Source organism: Mus pahari, chromosome 4 (genome assembly GCF_900095145.1).
Source record: "Mus pahari chromosome 4, PAHARI_EIJ_v1.1, whole genome shotgun sequence".
Classification (NCBI taxonomy): Eukaryota; Metazoa; Chordata; class Mammalia; order Rodentia; family Muridae; genus Mus; species Mus pahari.
The window spans coordinates 88,716,811-88,723,988 of NC_034593.1; positions in this window are offsets into that span (position 1 = coordinate 88,716,811).

A 7,178-nucleotide genomic window follows, 5' to 3' on the forward strand; every position below is an offset into this window, starting at 1 on the left:
CCACATACTTTTGGCCAAGTGTGGGACTATTAGTCATGCCTTGAGAGAGAACTCTCCACTGAAATCGAGGAGAGGGCTCTACACAGTTAACTACAGGAAGGCTGAATGCAAAGCGTTTACAATCTTCAGGGTGGAGGGGAATAGAAAAACAGCAATCTTTTAAATCAATAACTAATTTGGCATATCCCTTGGGAATAGCCACTGGAGAGGGAATACCAGGTTGCAGGGCTCCCATAGGAACCACGATCTTATTGACCAGTCTGAGATCTTGTAATAATCTCCATTTGCCATTTCACTTTTGAATAACAAATATCAGGGTATTCCAAGGCAAAGTAGAGGGTTCTATATATCCTGCCGCCAATTGTTCCTGCACTAACTCTATGGCTGCAGACAATTTTTTTAGCAGGGAGGGACCATTGGTCAATCCAGACAGGGGAATCATCCTTCCATGTAATCTTATCTGCCTTGTGTGCAGGGGGAGCAATGGTACTCATGAAAAATGGGAATTGTAACCTAATCGTGCACAATCCATTTTGGGAGAGGCAGCTATTGGCATAGGCCTTCTCTGCCCATTTTTGCCTAATCCCTGTCCAGGGAGATAGCCCTGGGAGAGCATTTGTTGAGCAACAACTTCATTGGGACTACACATAAAAACTTTCATTTGAGAGAGAAATGTCTCTTCCCCAAAGATTAACAGGTAGGACAAGAACAACAAAGGGCTGAATAGAGCCTGAATTTCCCTCACTATCTTCCCAAGTCAGCAATTGAGCACTCTGGAGAGTATTTTTGGATTGTCCAATTCCTTGCAGATGGGTCAGAATGGCTTGTAAAGGCCAAGCTGAAGGCCAGGCACTCTGAGAAATTACAGTAGAATCAGAGCCTGTGTCTAAAATGCCCTTAAAGCTCTTACCATTCAGCTTGAGGTCGAGTGTAGGGCGGTCCTTAGTGATTGCCTGAATCCAATACAGATCTGAGGACCCTGGCTGGGAAGAGCCGCACCATGCACCTTTCGCTGTGTGGGAGGTATCTAGAGGCAGAGGCAGAGCCTGTGCCAAGCATTGCCCTTGAAATTTTGATATTGGGCATCAAGGGGCACTGACCAAAATCTTAATTTCTCCTGTATAATCATTGTCTACCAGAGAGGGATGGACTATAAGTCCTTTTAAGGTGGTGGAGGCATGCCCCAGAATTAGAAAATATGTATGAGGTGGGGGAGATCCAAAAACCCCAGTGGAAATGATCTGGACACCATCCTCGGGGGTCAGTATTGAACTGTCAGAGGCACAGAGATCCACTCCCACACTGCCTGGGGTGGCTCTGCAGAGGCTAGGGACTGAGAAGGCTGTCAGCTGTTCCCTGTGGCCAGCAGGAATGAGACAGGTTTGGAGGCCTGGGGCTGGCCCCATCATCCGTTTCCTGAAAGCAGAGGCAGGAGATTCCCTGAGATGTTGCTCCTAGACTTACAAACATTGGCCCCTTGCCTCCCTTTCTTGCAGCATGAACAAACTACATCCAGCTGCATAGGCAGGGCAACAATGCCTGAAGAGGGCTGAGGAGCATTAGGAAAAGATATAGTGGGACATTGCCTGGCAAAGTGTCCAGATTGGCTGCATCTAAAACATTTTTTCTGCTGAGTGGCCTGCTGAACCGCCAACATGGGTTGAATGGCTTCGCCAACTGCAAGATGGACCACTTGTGACATCCTGTGGCTAAAAAGGTCTACTTCTTGACAAAGCCAAATCATATCATTCAAATCCTGGTACCTGTATCTGCCCCGAAGTGTGCAGTGGCAGGCCACATTTGCTCTCATATGCCAGCTGCTTGATAAGTTTGTTGTCTGAGCTCTCATGCCCCAGGGTCTGCTCTGCCACTTCAAGCAGGTGACTAACAGAGTCACTGTAGTCTTCCTGCGGCCCCTGAATTATTTTTGTCAGTGGTGTAATGATGGAGCCTCTGATGGGAATTGCTCTCCAGGCACCCAAAGCTGCACTAGCTGTCTGTGTTAAGAGACCAAGAGGGAAGCACCGCTGCTGTGTCTCATCTGCATATATCCCTTGACCACTAAGCTTCTCATAAGTCCACTTAGAAGTAGATGGGTCAGGAGATTTTTGGTTAATAGCTGTGAGAGATTGGCAGCGGTCTGGGAATTCTGCTTTCCAAGACAAGAATTCTCTGTGTGTTAAAACGTACTGAACCTCCCTTAACCATTCACTGAGAAGGAAATAGCCCCCTCCTGGAATTGATTCCAGGACAGAGATCATATAGGGAGCATTGGGACCATACGTTTGAACTGCAAAATGAAGTTCTTTTAAGCTTTTAAAGTATAATTTATGAAATTCTGTCCACTTGGCGGTTGCCTGCATTTGCTCAGAATCACTCTCCCTCCCCTTATCTGCCTCTTGCTCATCATCTGATTCTAGGGGGGAACTTGGGCCAGACTGGTGGCTGCGGTAGAGTCTGCAGCTCTGGCCGAGAAAGTAACTACTGGTAAGGCCAATGTTTTGGGTCTGAGCCCTCTAGAAGCCTTCTCTTTAACTCCACCTGAGGCTTCTGTGGGTACTTTCCCTTTAAGAGAGCCCAGGAAGGTGGTGGGAGGAGCTAGGACGGTCTCTCACAAAGAATCACTGGGTGAGAGAAGTGTGGCAAAAAGCTGGGAAAATTGTCTTTGGAGATATAGTACTTCCTGCAGCTCCATGACCTTAGATGAAAGCTGATCTCTTGCCTCTATTAAGGTGTCTGCAGGCAGAACTGAATGAAAGAAAGTGGGCACACAGGCATTTGGCTGGTAGGGAGGGAGCCCTAGTGCAGGAGCAGAGGGGAATGGTGACCAGTCAGGCTTGCTACAAGGAACCACCTCCCCCTCATCCTCAACCTCCTCTGCAAACTCAGCGACCAAGGTTTTGGATGTGAGTCTTTTAAAGACAGGATTAATTAGCGGAATCTGGTCAGGGAGTGGATCCTCTGAGAGAGGAGGATAAAGAGGAGCCTACTGCAGCTCTGGCATGTCCATAATTACTGAAGATGGATGCGAGGGACCCTCTTTCTTGTGAGCAAGAGATGTCTCTGAAGCCTCTCATCAAGGCGGGCAGAGACAGTATTCTGCCACTGATAAAAGCTATCTTTTGTCATAATCTTCAGCTGCACTTTCAATTAAATCACGAATCAACCACCAATATGAAAGAACAGTTGCAGGGACAGCATTAGGGCCATATTTAGCCAATCTCTCATTTAACTCTCGACCTACTCTTTGCTACTTTTTACGGTGAATCTCTGCCCCATCTATGATGAACTGGGGACATGTCTGATCTATAAAAATAAAGAATTTTACTAGATCTTTTTCCTTAACGCAACACCCTCTCTCTCTGAGGGAAGCTTTCAGATCTCTGATGAAAATAGCATCTTTTGATAGATTTTTACCCATTTCTTTTTTAAGAGGGAGACAACTTTATTTTACTATGGAGGAAGTCTTTTTCCCATGAACTGTGAGAACGATTCCCATCTCTGAATTTTTACTAACCACTATGGCGGAAGTCTTTTTCTCGTGATCAAGGAGAATGCCTCCTCTATGAAATCTTATTACTCACCTTTCACTTCTTCTTTTTCTTCTCTTTCTTCTTCTTCTTTATTTAAAGTCGCGACTCTATTTGTTTGGAGCTATTCTCCTGTCTCTGTCTGTCTGGCAAGTGATCGGAACCTCGAGCCCCATGTCTGGCGCCACTGTATCCCGGGCCGACAGATAGTTATTCCATGGTCCTCAAGGGTGATCCCAAACCTATATTGAAATGGGGATAAAAGAAGAGACAGAGACCATGCATGTGCTTGTCATACTCTCATTTACTAAAGGAAAAGGCTCAGGTTTTATACAATACAGAGAGGGGTTGGGGAGTGATCAAAAGAGACATAGTGAAGGACAAATGGGGAGGCTAATTGCGAGTTTGAAACTTTTAGTGATTTATCTCAGTTCCTTGGCATCACTGCTCCGGAACATTGGGCGGCTTATCTCAGAGTCCAGATTCTTCTAGCAACCCAAGGTGACAGCTCTGGGCAGCTCCGGAATGTAAGAAGACTCCCTCAGTCAATGATGTTTGCTTAGGGTCGGAATCTTGCTGACTCTCATGAAACAGCCTTGAGGGGAAAGGGGGCAACTGGCTCCAAACAAAGAACTATATGGCTCTCAGCTGCATGCTGTTAAAATGCCTGGGCAGTAAGATGCCTGGGTTATAAGATGCCTGGGTTTTCTCAACCTGGTCTCCAACAACTTCACTCCCAGGTGCATTCTTGGCTGTTCCTTGATAAACAAGACCATGGCATGGTTACATGAGCATTGAAAAAAACAATAGGGTAAATTCTGGTATCTTGTTGTCAAGATTTATAGTCTACTTCTTTTACGGGTCCCCTCCCCTCTTTTTCTGATGGTAAATACTTTAAAGAAAATAACAAAGTCTATTGTATGCTTTGTCAACAGAGCTTTAAAAATCAAAATTTGTGATTTAATTATAGGAATCAATTATTTTTGTTCATATGGATATTTATATTTTTAATTAGATATTTTCTGTACTCATATTTCAAATGTTATCCCCTTTCCTAGTTTCCTCTCTTAAAATCCCCTATCCACTCCTCCCTCCACCTGATCCCCAACCCACCCACTCTTGCTTTCTGGTCCTGGAATTCCCCTATACTGGGTCATAGAACCTTCACAAGACCAAGGGCCTCTCCTACCATTGATGGCCAACTAGGCCTTCCTCTGCTACATATGCAGCTGGAGACATGAGTCCCACTATGTGTTTTCTTTGACTGGTGGTTTAGTTCCAGGTAGCTTTGAGGGTACTGATTAGTTCATATTTTTGGTCCTCCTATAGTGCTGCAAACCCCTTCAGCTCCTTGGGTACTTTCTCAAGCTCCTTCTTTGGGGACCCTGTGCTCCATCCAATGGACGACTGTGAGCATCCACTTCTATGTTCATAGCAGCCTTATTTATAATGGCCAGAATCTGGAAAGAACCCAGATGTCCCTCAACAGAGGAATAAATACAGAAAATGTGGTACATTTACACAGTGGAATACTACTCAGCTATTAAATACAATGAATTTATGAAATCCTTAGGCAGATGGATGGTTCTGGAAGATATCATCCTAAGTGAGGCAACCCAATCACAAAAGAACACATATGATATGCACTCACTGTTAACTGGATATGAGTCCAGAAACTCAGAATACCCAAGATACAATTTGCAAAACACATGAAACTCAAGAAGAAGGCACACCAAAATATGGATACTTCGATCCTTCTGAGAAGGAGAAACAAAATACCCAAGGAAGTAGTTAAAGAGAAAAATTTCAGAGCAGAGACTGAATGAATGACCATCCACAGACTGCCCAAACTGGGGATCCATCCCACATAAAATCACCAAACCCAGACACTATTACAGATGCCAACAAGATTTTGCTAACAAGAGCCTGATGAAGCTGTCTCCTGAGAAGCTCTGCCAGTGCCTGACAAATGCAGGAATCAATTATTAAATTAAATAAAAAAGCCTGTAGTCACATCCAAAGATATTTGAGTATCAACATGGTGCAGTGCCACACTCAGGTGTACACAGGAAGTTGCACAGTGAGACAGATGTCATACTGCTGGGACTGTTCTCACTTTGTGAGGGCAATAAACATTGTCAAGTGTCCATCCTGAGTGACTGAGCAATGGTTGATGAGCTGTGGATTGATTTAACATTTCCTTTGACTGAGGTATCTATGTCTTCTATCTTTTCTCCAGCACCCAAGTTTCTCTTTTCCATGTCTTTAACTCCCTAATGTTTTCATTTCTGGGTTTATCTCCATTTGAATTTTCTGTAGTAATTCTATTTCTACATTTATGTCTTAAACAATTTTACCACTTCACTCTCTGTTCCTTTATGTTTTCAATACTTCATTAAAGGATATTTTCATATCCTTTCAGTTCCTTGACTATCTTCACAATCTCTATTTTGAAGTCTGCCTTTTTTCATGTTGGTGTCTAGGCAACTATGTTTGGAAACACTGAGGCTATTCTAGGTGTTGATATCTGGTCTTTGTTGTGTAATTATTAGCTTCCTTGGTTCCTGTTACTCTTTCTGTATCTTAGGAAAGTGTGGTGTTTGAGAGATATCTCTTAGTGAATGCTTCTACATGTTAGTGGGTGTCAAAGAGGACTATAGTTGGGCTAGAAAAAAAGCTCAGAGAGGGCTTCAGGAAAGAGCAAATTTATACTTTCTTAATGAAGGGATCTGATCCCCAGAAAGTTGGATGCATGGTGAGAGGAAGGCTTTCTGCAAGTAGGTTGCAGTAAGGCAAAGAAAGATCTGGAGAGACAGTTCATTGAGCTACAGGGAGCCTGGATATGAGGAAAGACTTGGAGTCTCCAGTGAAAGGACTTGAGTGGGAGGAGGACATCTGTAAGCAGGTTGTTACCAATACTAGGGTGAGAGTAGAGAGGTCTTTATGGAGGACAGGTAGGAGAAGAAGGACTACCTAAACTGAGAGCCTCCAACCTGTGACTACAGGGGTCCTAGGGTAAAAAACACCTGTAGATATGTGAGGAATTGAAAGCTGAGAGACAGGATTAGGGGAAGGCATGGAAAGGCAGGGATGTCCACAGGAAGGAAGAAATCTCAGTCTGCTTCAAAGTTTGGCATGCTTTCCAGGAACGGAAGGTAGGTTGAGAGGTCAGGCTTCTGTAGGCCTTGCATGAGGACAGATAGTGTAATTGAGGACAGGGACAAGAGTGCCAATCACCTACTTGAATTTCAGTCTGGAATGGCCACTGGGGTTCCAGATAGAGACTGTTTCTAGATAAATACTGCTGACACAAAGGGATGGGAGCAGAGAGGAAAGCTGGGTCTGTTGCCATTTTTCAGGAGTGCCTAGGGAATGGAGGAGGTAGTGTGTGTGGGGGGGGAGAGAGCCCACCGCAAGCTCTCATCTGTTTCAGAATGGGATCATTTACTCTTTCTGTAATTCCCTAACTGGAAATGATATCAGGGATTTAATTATTTTAATAGTTAATCTTTGTGTTAACTCTTTTTCTTTCCTTCCTTCCTTCCTTCCTTCCTCCCTCCCTCCCTCCCTCCCTCCCTCCCTCCCTTCCTTCCTTCCTTCCTTCCTTCCTTCCTTTATTTAGAGACAGGGTTTTTCTGCGTGGCTTTG